This window comes from Boleophthalmus pectinirostris, unplaced genomic scaffold, assembly GCF_026225935.1.
Source record: "Boleophthalmus pectinirostris isolate CB_2022bp ecotype Guang Dong unplaced genomic scaffold, ASM2622593v1 HiC_scaffold_11, whole genome shotgun sequence".
NCBI classification, from domain to species: Eukaryota; Metazoa; Chordata; class Actinopteri; order Gobiiformes; family Gobiidae; genus Boleophthalmus; species Boleophthalmus pectinirostris.
Genome location: NW_026570994.1, coordinates 4394577 through 4408351, shown reverse-complemented (window position 1 = coordinate 4408351; position 13775 = coordinate 4394577).

The window sequence follows — 13775 nt, the reverse complement described above, 5'->3', positions numbered from 1 at the left end:
ATTCTGTGCAATGCTCTACCTATAAGCCTGTCACCCATGCTCCCACACGACAATTCTACATAAATGTACAAAAACATGATACAAAACAATAGACTACAACTTCACAAACCTGATGCGATGTGTCCAGTGCAGTTTGTGTGCAAAGCAGATACGAGGAAAAGTGGATAGAAGATAAAAGGACTTTGCTCCAAGTAGGGCTGGGTATCATAAAGAAGTTGCCGATACGATATATACCTCGATACACAGGCCACGATACAATACTTAATTCGATACAGTGAACTTACGATTCGATACGATATATTTCGATACCATTCAATAAAAATAAAGGCTAAATCATGGCTGTGATACTAAAAGTCTTTGTTAAACCACTTCTTATGCAAAGTGAATATGAAACAAAAACATTTTAATCCTCAAAACTGTGAAAATGTCAAATGTGTCGCATGCACTGCAAAAAATTGAATCTAACCAAGTTAAGATGACTTGAATTAAGAACGTTTTATCATGATTTGAGTAAATTCCACTTGACAAGTTAAATTATCTGTCAGCGGAATAAGATTTTTTGTTCTTAAAATATGAAAATACAACTTGCTACACTTAAAAAAAGAAAAACAACAACCCTTAAAATAAGAAATTAAATAGAATTTCGCTTGAATTTAGAAAAACACTTACTCCATTGGAAGAGCCGACTCAGATAAAGTCAAATGTTCTTAATTTTCATTTTAACGAACCTTTTTGCAGTGTGAATGAGTTTTCTTCCACTAAACAAACAACAAAACTGTAGCGCTGTAACAAAATAATTTAGTAAAATACACACAAAAAATTCAATACCCGATATATCGATACAGCAGCCCACGATATTGATACTGTATCATTACATTAAATGATACGATATATCGATACTTCAATATTTTTGCACACCCGTAGCTCCAAGGCTCACTGTGAATCTGCACTTCCCTTCAACGAGGACTGTGACTGAGATGTTCTGAAGCTCCGTCTCCTGTTTTCTTCTCAACTATTTTCAAATCTATATTTTCAAATGTTGTTTCCTCATCAAAAACATAGAGCATTTTGAGCTTTGGATATGCAGGCATAATGCAGCATTACTCAAATGTGTGAACGATAACACAGCTCCAGATATTGTTAATGTTTTTGTATTCAGACTGCGATGTCAAAAAACAAGGTGGACACCTCTAGTTGGAGCCTTTGCATTTGAGTTCAGATGCTCCCAATACCGTGGACCAACGGGAGAAAAATATTTGACGTGCATCCAGGGCATTTGTTGTGATCTGCAAGTGCCTTGTGTTCCCAGCTGAGACAGTGTCTTTAGTGTATTTATTACATAAAAACCATCAAGCGGAGGTGATCGGCTCAGCTGTTGTGGTGTATATACATTACGATATTTTTCGGACTATAAGGCGCACTTAAAGTCCTTTAATTTGATCAAAAATTGACAATGTGCCTTATAATCTGGTGCACCTTATGTATTAATTCTGGGCGTGCTTAGTGACCTCGAAAAGATTTTATGTGGTACACGGTGCTTTAAAATCTGTCCAAATGTTTTAGTACGACATTGGTAAACTACGAAGCTGCGTCGCTTGATGGATTGTCGTGTCCTTTAGTCCGACAGAAACTGAACCGCATCAGTGCACAAGGAGTGAGCTGTTTTTTTCAGAGCTTATAGTTTATGCAAATGAACCATGTGGTTTTAAGTTTTGTTTCTGTAAAATGTAAACAAATGTGCGCAAAGTTGCATTCAACACATTATTACTCTATGTATATTTGAGATCTCTTTGTAGAAAATAAACAAACTTCAATGAATCACCCACATTCACATTCATAATCCACATTCGCTAAAACAGGGAGGCAACGCCGGGCGAATTACACCACGATGTGCAAATGGACGCCTGGGCTAAGGATCAATCTCAAGTGTTGTCCGTTTGTTTTGCTTAATGCGCCTTTTAATTCGGTGTGCCTTATAATCTGAAAAAAAGGTATACTGATGCTCTGCTAATGACACGGCGTAGATTTTCAGTGTAGATTTTCTGCTTCTTCTGGATAATGACGTCACAATGTTACTGGATAGATGTCTCTAATTGGTTGACACTGCGCGTCCGATGCCTAAAGTTCAGCTTTTTCAACTTCTGACACTGACGGCCTGGATGCTGCTTCCAGAACGTTGACACTTGAATGCTCAAGATGTGCCATGTCAACACCAGATTCTCATCGCAGTGACGCCTGAAGACGAGCCACAAAAACGCAGCATCATGTGTTTTAAAACTCACAAGAATCCATTTTGTATAATATAGAAACTTTAAAAGCCTGTGCTGATGCAAAACCACAAAACAACCCTCAAAGTGCGACAGATGAGAATGAAAATAAATGTAAGGACTTTAGCGGTAAAACATATGGCCTAATTTGGCTGTGCAGGGCCGGAGGAGGAGACAGATGAGGCAGCTCTCTCTTTCGAGGCCGGGTTGGTGTAATATTGATTTCTGTGTGGCGGTCGTGCTGATTGTGTGAGCGCGCAGAAGGCATCCATCATGGCCGCCGGTCCTCTCCTCCCCCCTCCTCCTCTCTTCTCCTCATCCCTCTCCACAGTGAATCCATCTCCCTGGCTCTGACATATTTAAGAGCCCACGATCGCTCCCTGGGGTGGCTACAGGAAACCCTGCGCGCCCAAATGGCTGTGCAGGTTTGTGATTTGGCGTGATGGAGGAGAGGAGCCGTTTAAAGAAAATAAAATACAATAGCTGCAAACGTAGAAGTTTGTGGAGGGAATCTGAGCTCTGAAATGATTGGAAAGTGTTTGAGGAATGTCAGTAAACTAAAAACGCAAAGCAACATTACCTGATGTCATTATGTGGAACAGCATTTTCTGCTTTTGAGATGTATGCAGGATTACAAACACTGCTTTGGGGATAAAACAACAAGTCATTTTAAAGTAGGCAAAGCTTACGTGCCCTGTAGTCTGTTAGATTGTCACATAACGGTTCTGGAGAAAGATACATGAAGTAGCTGAAACATGTGAAGCAGCTACAGACTTGATTTTAGCAAAAACAGTGGCACCTATGAACAGTGGACAACTTTTTTGGTGAAGGGTCTACCAATGGTTTGTACATGGAGAGATCGTTTTGTTATCTCCACAGAGACAGGGAGGCCAAATTACAGGCCACATCTGTAATTTCACTGTAAAGGCGAAATTATAGTTCCACACACTGCCATCATCACCTTGTAACCTTCGTTTTTGATTTATGGATCTGCATTGAGGTCTATGTGCCGAGAAGTAATTCACCACCACAACGCTAGGAGGCAAGGATTTAAAAATGGCGTTCATATTTACAAAATGAAGGGGGAAAGCAGAGTAGAGACGACCAGTCACAGCCCTTATTGCCTGTGTTATTTTTCCGTGGCTGAGACTTAAAGGGACAGTCTGGAATTTTGGACATTGGCTCACTAGGAAATGAGGCCCTGAGTGTTGGAGGCGTGTGGAGACACTGTTTGAAATATTCTATCCAGTCCTTGTATTTGCAGAGGTCGCTGGTGCTAGGCTAGTGCATGTCAATGGCCATAGTTAGCCTGCCACTAAAAACAGTCTTACCCACTCCACAAAACACCCGAAGAAAATTATTACACCAGACTGTCCATGTGAATGTCTGTGTTGATAGAATAATTTTAGAAAACCAACCTTGCATTTGAAGGATTTCTGTCTGAGCAGCAGCAGTGAGTTGTTCTTCCTGATAGAAAGCTCGGCAGCGGCGGACTGATATATGAGAAAATAGTACCTCAGCATGCAACGATTCATGTGATGCAAGGTTAGTTTTATTTCAAACATTATTCTATCAACACAGACATTTACATGGACAGTCTGGTGTAATAATAGATTTTCTTCAGGTGTTTTGTGGAGTGGGTAAGACTGTTTTTTGTGGCAGGAAAACTATGACCATTGACATGCACTAGCCTAGCACCAGTGACCTCTGCAAATACAAGGACTGGATGGAATATTTCAAAAAGTGTCTCCACACGTCTCCAACACTCTGGATCACTAGGGCCCCATCCACACTAGTTCGTATTTGTGTTGTTTTTGTTGTGGATGCAGTGTTCTTTCACACTAATCCGATGGAAAACAGCTTCAGAGACGGAACAATCTAGGGCCTTCAGCTCCCATGAATTCATCGGAGTACAGATCTGATCCGGCACTGTGTGGACGCCTGAAAACACTGATACACTGATACGCTGATGTAGGTCTATGCATTGCGAAGTAATTCACCACCAAAATGCTAAGAGGCTAGAATATATTCATACATACATTTATGTTATTAGGTTCTTTTTTCAGACCATAGGTTTGTTTTCATACCTGACAGTTTCAGCTGCTCACTAGTTGAAACTGTCAGGTATAAAAACAAACCTATGGTCTGAAAAAAGAACCTAATAACACAAATTATCGGAAGACCAAATGAACCTCATCGGACAGTTCATATATACAGTCCATGTGCATGACCTGCAGAGGTATAATCTTTGAAAAGTTTCACATGAACCATCTCCAACGTGATAGAAGCACAGAACAGACTCACCATCAGCAGAACACCCCTCTGTCACAGAAAGAACACTCATATTCCACTGAGTCGTGTCCTTTAGTCCGACAGAAGCTGAACAACATCAGCGCACAATATCAAGCTGTTTTTTTGAGTGCTTAGTTTATGCAAATTAGCCACGTGGTTTTAAGTTTAGTTTCTGTAAAATGTAAACAAATATGCTCAAAGCTGTGTGGATAGGGAAGGATTGCGGACACAGAAACGATATGTGTGGATGCAGATTGTTTCCGATACGGTGATACGGTGATACGGTGATACGGTGATACGGTGATACGGTGATACGGTGATACGGTGATATGATGATACGTGGATTCATTTCAGTGCAAAAGGGGGTCTAGGAAATTAGGTCCTATGTCCAAAATTCCGGACTGTCCCTTTAAGGCTTGCGACTGTTTTTGCATGGTAATTTTGAACAATAAAACCAACCGTTATGTAATACTGTGGAACATTCTAATCAAAGCTAAGGAAGGCTAAACTATATCTACTTATTTGTGTTTTATTATAGATGTTAAAAAAGACCTATGATGAAGGTGAAAGTGTATGGAGTTTAAAAATACGAGTTAAAAAAAGTGTGTTTTCTGCTTGCGAAAAGAACTCAGCCTAATTTTGGAGGGTTTGTATGTTAAACATGTGTGAAAGAAACCAAATCCAACTCCAGGTCTGTTTGTGATGACGAAACCTTAGAACATAAATCAGAAAATAGCGTAACACGGCCTTTTTAACGTTCCAGCAGCAGGTGGAAAAACTTTAAATCCTCGCCTCAAGTCGTCATCACCTTCAGATTCGGTTCTTTTTTTTTTTAGTTTCAGAATCTCCTGGGGGTTCCATGTCTGCTCCTCCACACGTGTTTCAGGACGGCCCATCTGATCACCTCCCTGGAGACCTCCCAAATCATCTCCTTCTACTCTTTTTCACAAATAATCTTCAAAATGTCCGCGGGTCTCTGTCAGTAATTAGCTCATTTAGTCACAGTGGCTTATGCGGAGAAGGTTATCAGGATTTAAGTGTCTAATCTTCAGAAACGACTTGGAATTTGTAACAGTTTTGGTACATTTTAGTTTAGTTCAGTGAGAGAGGACTGTATGACCTGACCGCAGATAAAAATGACACTGTGAGTCAAGTTGTTCCACGTTTTTGATTTCACTGCAATTTGAAGCTTCTTTTGGTCAGTTTATGTCTTGGTTTTGTGTGATTTAGAATGACTCGAGGGACTTAAACTTGCATTGTGTATTTTTTCTGTATCTGTAATCTTTCTGTCTTCATGGAGACCAAACCAGACCAAGTTACAGGTCAGATCTGTGGAGAGGCGACCCCGCTCCCAGTCAGAATGTTGTTTTTCAAGGTATTTTTGAGCTATAAATCCACCTGTATTTGAATAAATGTGAAGTAGAGCTGTTTAATGTCCAAGCAGAGCAATGGCGTATCCATAGAAACGAGCAAGTGACGGACCCCCAACCAAAAAGTTACACAATGCACCTTTTAAGAGTTGGTCAAATTGTTCAGTGAATAAGGGCAAACTGACCGAAGATAAAAATGACATTATAAGTCAAGTTGCTCCACGTTTTGATTTCTCAGCAATTTTGAAAGTACTTTTCGGTCAACTTGTATCAAGGGCCCCAACTTGTATCAAGGCCCCCCCCCCCCAATTGTTATGAATTCTTGCCAAAAACACACAGAGTCTGGGCAGGTCCAAAATAAGTAAGAAGTGGTTTCATTTTTCAGTTTGCAAAAGGTACCGTTTGTGTCCATTGTCCCTCTAAAATGACTCTTTAGCGATGTAGAAGTTTGTAGAAGCTTTCCCTTTGTTTGTTGGTGAGGAGATATTTGTGAGGTCATGTCCAAACATTTTTCCATGGAATATTGTCAGTAGAGTCTTGTGCCAATAGTCACTCTTTTTCCGCGGCGACTCATTATAAGACAAGTTTAATTTGAAGATGAAGTCAAGTAAGCTCCTTTTGAAAAGGTTTTCAAAGTTTGTTGCAGTGTTTTCACTCACGCCTGCTCAAATTGACATCTTCAGGTGCGGCCCTGTCCTGCCGCTTCCCCAGTTTAGGCTCCTGGCTCCACTGATGACATCACTCTGTTACAGCCAATGAAACAGCGGCAGGAGAAACCCTGTCATCATATCACTGAATACATCTCAGAACGTCTAATAAACTAAATGTGAACTAAAACGTGTTCAGTTAATACTACTGAGTTTGGAAAAATATCAGAATAAATTTGTACTTTTTTTTTTTTTTTGTATAAAATGGCAAATATTGGTAGGGAGTATTTTGTCTATATTGGTTGTGACATGTCCCCACCGTCTCTATGCAAACGTACATCCTTGACTTGTATGATTTAAAATGACTTGTGGGACTCAAAATCAGAGGTAGATAGTGCAGCCAAAAATGATATTCAAATAAAAGTGGTGTTTCTTCAAATTAGTATTCTCAAGTAGAAGTACAAACTTTTGGTCCAAGAAATTACCCAAATAGGGGTCTACTTGAGCATCTACTCAAGTGAGAGTGCTTGAAAGAGCAACTAAATGGACGTAATATCTGGTTTATAATTTTAACTTGATGTAACTTGAAGGACAAAACAAACATTTAAGATCCTATATTATGCAAAGTTGACTCTTGGAAGCTTTTAGTCATGTTATAATGTTAATATCTCCACAACAACAGATCTGGCGTTGTGTTTTGTTTGTGTTTCATTCACATGTTTGAGTAAACTTTTATTATGAGTCTGTCTACATCTCCAAAGCTCAAAATGCTCTGTTCCACCTTGTGATGTCATGAAGCGGTAGTTAGTTTAGTAGAGATTGGCAATTCCAAAGCTAAAATTATCCAAATGAATCTGGTGAAGGCGGCTGGAGTTTAAAAACACAGTGGTGCACTTCCTGTATCACCATATGGCATCACCAGGTGGAACAGAGTGTTTTTTTTTTTGTTTTGTTTGAGTGAAGAACTCAGCCTAAATCTGCAGGGTTTGTGTGTGAAATATGTGCAAAAGAAACAAAACACAACTCTAGGTCTGTTTGTGAAGGCCAATTTTTTATTTTCTTTTTCTTCATTTCATTTAGAGAACACACACACAGATACACACACACACACACATGCTGTTGTGTTGGGGCAGCTGTATTGTGATGCCATTAGAGGCTGTTGCCATTAGTTGTTGTTGATAGAAGGACATGTGTGTGTTTGCCAAACCGTGAGTGAGTGATGCCTCCTCTTTTCTCAGCTGTTCAGACAGAGCAGCTTCTGTTCTAAATACTACTAATCTGTGTGTGTGTTTTAGCCGTTTAGCAGTCTGAATCAAATGATGTTTTACTCAAATGTCAACTTTATTTGTTGAAATAAGTGACTGATTATGTATTTGTCAGGTTTTACTTTCAACGTTTTGTACACGGTAACAATGGCGTTTCAGGTTTTACAATCTAAAAATATGCTATATAGTCGTAATAGTAGTAGTTGTGATATTTGAAAGTAACAGTAAGAATGGAAGTAGTAGAAGTAGGCCTACTAGTCAGCCTGTAGTAATGAGAAAAGTAGTAGTAGTAGTAGTAAGAAAATAAAAAACCCAGGATCATGTAGATGCTGTGTCCATTTAGACTTTACATCAAGGGACCACTCACACATTCACAAACATTCACACACACATTCACATACACCAGTGTACGCGCACACTGAGGGTGGGTTAAGTGTATTGCCCAAGGACACAACGACAGCATTCATCTGTGGGAGCTGAAATTGCACAGCCAACCTGTGGATCAGTGGATTTGAGCGCTCTAACATGTTTATGTCCAGAGCGGGATTCACAGTAGTAGTAGTAGTAGTAGTAGTAGTAGTAGTAGTAGTAGTAGTAGTAGTAATAGTAGCAGTAGTAATTGCAGTAGTAGTTCAAGTAGTAGTAACAGTAGTAGTTGTAGTCGTATTAGTATTAGTACTATTAGTAGTATTAGTAGTACCAGTAGTACCAATAGTAGTAGCAGTATTAGTATTAGTATTAGTATTAGTATTAGTATTAGTAGTACCAGTAGTAGTACCAGTAGTAGCACCAGTAGTAGTCGTACCAGTAGTAGTTGCATTAGTAGTAGTAGTACCAGTAGGAGTAGCAGTAGTAGTAGCAGTAATCGTCGTAATACTAGTGGTAGATCATAGTAGCAGTAGTAGCAGCAGTATTAGTAGTAGTTCCAGTAGTAGTAGTAGTTGTAGTAGTATTAGTAGTACCAGTACTAGTAGTAGCAGTAGTAAATGTAGTAGTATTAGTAGTATTAGTAGTACCAGTAGTACCAGTAGTGGTTGTAGTAGTAGTAGTAGTAGTAGTAGTAGTAGTAGTAGTAGTAGTAGTAGTAGTAGTAGTAGTAGTAGTAGTAGTACAGTAGTAGTAGTAGTAGTAGTAGTAGTAGTAGTAGTAGTAACAGTAGTAACAGTAGTAGTAGTAGTAGTAGTAGTAGTAGTAGTAGTAGTAGTAGTAGTAGTAGTAGTGTAATAATCATTGTAATAGTAGTGGAAGATCATAGAACAGTATCCCTACCCCCTTCACTTTAAATAGTTCAGTGCCAGTGTAGTAGTAGTACACAGGACCTAATAAAGCTCTACTGTGGATTTTCCCATGTCATGAGACCTTGTTGCTATTTTGGCCTGTCTCACAAACCCCACGTGTTCCATTGTGTTAAACGGATTGTCCACAGATGAGTCCATTAGACATAGAACATGGCTGAGCGCAGGACTGTCCAGGGCGGGCCACACGAGGACACAGCGTCACTCATCAGGACGCCATAAGCCGCTACGAGACTGAGACATGTCCCTGTGCGCAAGGATCTGATCTGTCCACGGCATCTGTCTTTTTGGAACTACTCTTTCTACATGGAACAATGGAATTCAAACTTTTAACACAAAAGTAATAATACCTGCAGTGTTAGTCCAGCTGAGTTCGCCCAATGAGTTAAACCTTACTTTGGCAAATTTTGATAAAACTTGGTATGTAGGTAAATCATAGCCAGTAAAGCCAAATTTTCAAATTTTTGTTTGATCGTACCAACAGTTTCCCAAATACCGCAATTTCATTTTTTCACTTTTTTGCATGGTCGCCGTGGTTACTCAGCAACTACTCGTCCGATATCAAAACCCAAGGTATCTCTGCAAAGGGGAAATTTAAAGGAATCCAAATCTGATTTATATCATCTCTCATCATCACGTTTATTTTTGCATTTGAGTACTTTTGACATGAATTACCTTTTGACCTTGAAATTGATAATTAGGGACCCGCCCAATCTCAATGACACTAAAGAAAAAATGTTGTAATATGTCTATTACAACATATAAAAAATCTGGAGGAGTTTCCTTTTTTATTTTCACACAAATTTACCTAGAAGTTGACTTATGACTTATGACTTGACTAATGGTGTTTGTTATGGTGGCGATTGTAAAGGTGGTTGCTATGTTGGTTGTCATGGTGGTTGTTATGACGGTTGCTGTTGTGCTTGTTATGGTGGTTGTCAGGTGGTGTTATGGTGGTTACTATGGTGGTTGTCATGGTGGTTGCTATGGTGGTTGTTATGGTGGTTGCTATGGTGGTTGTTATGGTAGTGGTTGTTAGGGTGGTTGCTATGGTGCTTACTATGGTGGATGTTATGGTGGTGCTATGGTGGTTGCTATGGTGGTTGCCATGATGGTTGCTATGGTGGGTGCTATGGTGGTGCTATGGTGGTTGCTATGGTGGTTCCTATGGTGGTTGCTATGGTGGTTGTTATGGTAGTGGTTGTTATGGTGGTTGCTATGATGGTTGCTATGGTGGTTGCTATGGTGGTTGTTATGGTAGTGGTTGTTATGGTAGTGGTTGTTCTGGTGGTTGCTATGATGGTTGCTATGGTGGTTGCTATGGTGGTTGTTATGGTGGTGGTTAGTATGGTGGTTGGTATGGTGGTTGCTATGATGGTTGCTATGGTGGTTGCTATGGTGGCAGTTGTAATGGTGGTTGTCATGATGGTTGTCGTGGTGGTTGCTATGGTGGTTGTCATGGTGGCTGCTATGGTGGTTGTTATGGTAGTGGTTGTTATATGGTAGTGGTTGTTAGGGTGGTTACTATGGTGGGTGTTATGGTGGTGCCATGGTGGTTGCTATGGTGGTTGTTATGGTTGTTGTTATGGTAGTGGTTGTTATGGTGGTTGTTAGGGTGGTTGCTATGATGGTTGTTATGGTGGTTGCTATGGTGGTTGTTGTGGTGGCTGTATGGTAGTTGCTATGACGGTTGCTATGGTGGTTGTTATGGTAGTTGCTATGGTGGTTACTATGGTGGTTGTTATGGTGGTGTTCCTGTGGTGGTTGTTATGGCGGTTGATATGGTGGTTGTCATGGTGGTTGCTATGGTGGTTGCTATGGTGGTTGTTATGGTGGTTGTTGTGGTGGTTGTCATGATGGTGGTTGATATGGTGGTTGTTATGGTGGTTGCTATGGTGATTGCTATGGTGGTTATTGTGGTGGTGGTTGTTATGGTGGTTGTCATGGTGTTTGCTATAGTGGTTGCGATGGTGGTTGTTATTATGGTGGTTGCTATGGTGGTTGTCATGGTGGTTGTGATGGTGTTGTTATGGTAGCTGCTATGGTAGTTGTCATTGTGGTTGCTATGGTGGTTGTTATGCTGGTTGCTATGGCAACCACCATAGCAATCATCATAACAACCACCACAACAACTACCACCATAACAACCAGCATAGCAACCACCATGACAACCACAATAACAACCACCATAACAAGCACTATAGCAACCACCATAGCAACCACCATAACAACCACCATAGCAACCGTCATACCAACTACCATACAGCCACCACCATAACAACCACCATAGCAACCACCATAACAACCATCATAGCAACCACCATAGCAACCATCATAGCAACCACCCTAACAACCACCAGAACAACTACCACTAGAATTACCACCATAGCAACCACCATAGCAACCATCATAGCAACCACCAGAACAACCACTACCATAACAACCACTACCATAACAACCACCATAACAACGACCCTAACAACCACTACCATAACCACCACCATAGCAACCACCATAGCAACCACCATGACAACCACAATAACAACCACCATAACAAGCACTATAGCAACCACCATAGCAACCACCATAACAACCACCATAGCAACCGTCATACCAACTACCATACAGCCACCACCATAACAACCACCATAGCAACCACCATAACAACCATCATAGCAACCACCATAGCAACCATCATAGCAACCACCCTAACAACCACCAGAACAACTACCACTAGAATTACCACCATAGCAACCACCATAGCAACCATCATAGCAACCACCAGAACAACCACTACCATAACAACCACTACCATAACAACCACCATAACAACGACCCTAACAACCACTACCATAACCACCACCATAGCAACCACCATAGCAACAACCAACCACCATAGCAACCACCATGACAACCATCATGACAACCACCATACAAGTGCTACCATAACAACCACCATAATATCCTCCATAGCAACCTCCATAGCAACCAACACAATAACAACCACCACACCAACCATCATATGAACCACCACCATAACAACCACCATAGCAACCACCATAGCAACCATCATAGCAACCACCAGAACAACCACTACATAACAACCACTACCATAACAACCACCATAGCAACCAACATAGCAACCATCATAGCAACCACCATAACAACCACCACAACAACTACCACCATAACAACCACCATAACATCCTCCAAAGCAACCTCCATAGCAACCACCACAATAACAACCACCCCACCAACCACCATACGAACCACCACCATAACAACCACAATAACAACCACCATAGCAACCATCATAGCAACCACCATAACAACCACTACCATAACAACCACCATAACAACCACCATAGCAACCACCACCATAACAACCACAACCACCATAGCAACCACCATAGCAACCACAATAACAACCACCATAATTACCACTATAGCAACCACCATAGTAACCACCACAATAACACCCACCATAGCAACCACCATACCAACCACCACCATAGCAACTACCACAACACCACCATAGCAACCACCACCATAACACCCACCATAGCAAGTGGTTTTAGTAGAGGAAGGCCTTGGCATGTAGTAGTAGTAGCAGTAAAGGTAGACCTTGGCATGTCATATTAAGACAAGTAGTAGTAGTAGTAGTAGTGGTAGGCCTTGACATGTAGTAATAAGACAAGTAGTTGTAGTAGTAGCAGTAGTAGTAGTAGTAGTAGTAGTAGTAGTAGTAGTAGTAGTAGTAGTAGTAGTAGTGGTAGAGGTAGAGGTAGGCCTTGGCATGTAGTAGTAGTAGTAGTAGTAGTAGTAGTAGTAGTAGTAAGATAGGTCTTGGCATGTAGTCATAGCAGTAGTAGTAGTAGTAGTAGTAGTAGAGAGGTTTGTCTTGGCATGTAATAGTAGTCGTAGTAGTAGTAGAGGTAGGCCTTGGTATGTAGGAGCAGTCGTAGTAGTCGTCGTAGTCGTAGTAGTAGTAGTAGTAGTAGTAGTAGTAGTAGTAGTAGTAGAGAAGAGGTTGGTCTTGGCGTGTAGTCATAGTAGTAGTAGTAGTAGTAGTAGTAAGTAGTAGTAGTAGTAGTAGTAGTAGTAGTAGTAGAAGAGGTTTGTCTTGGCATGTAATAGTAGTCGTAGTAGTAGTAGAGGTAGGCCTTGGTATGTAGGAGCAGTCGTAGTAGTAGTAGTAGTAGTAGTAGTAGTAGTAGTAGTAGTAGTAGAAGAAGAGGTTGGTCTTGGCGTGTAGTCATAGTAGTAGTAGTAATAGTAGTAGTAGTAGTAGTAGTAGTAGAGGAAGGCCTTGTCATGCAGTAATAAGAAAGGTAGTAGTACTAGTAGTAATAGTAGAGACCGTCTTTGGCATGTAGTAGAAGTAGTAGTAGTAGTAGTAGTAGTAGTGGTAGGCCTTGGCATGTAGTAGTAGCAGTAGTAGTAGTAGTATTAGTGGCAGGCCTTGGCAAGTAGTCATAGTAGTTTTTGTTCGCACACATCTAAACTGTCAACATCACTCACTAAATATTGTTTGATGTCAGTCTAGAAGCACATTCGGTTATTTTCTTTCTGTATTTTCTTGTGTTTGGTGAACGCTGACACACACAGAGCCCAGCTGTCCGAGTGTCTGCTCTGAAGT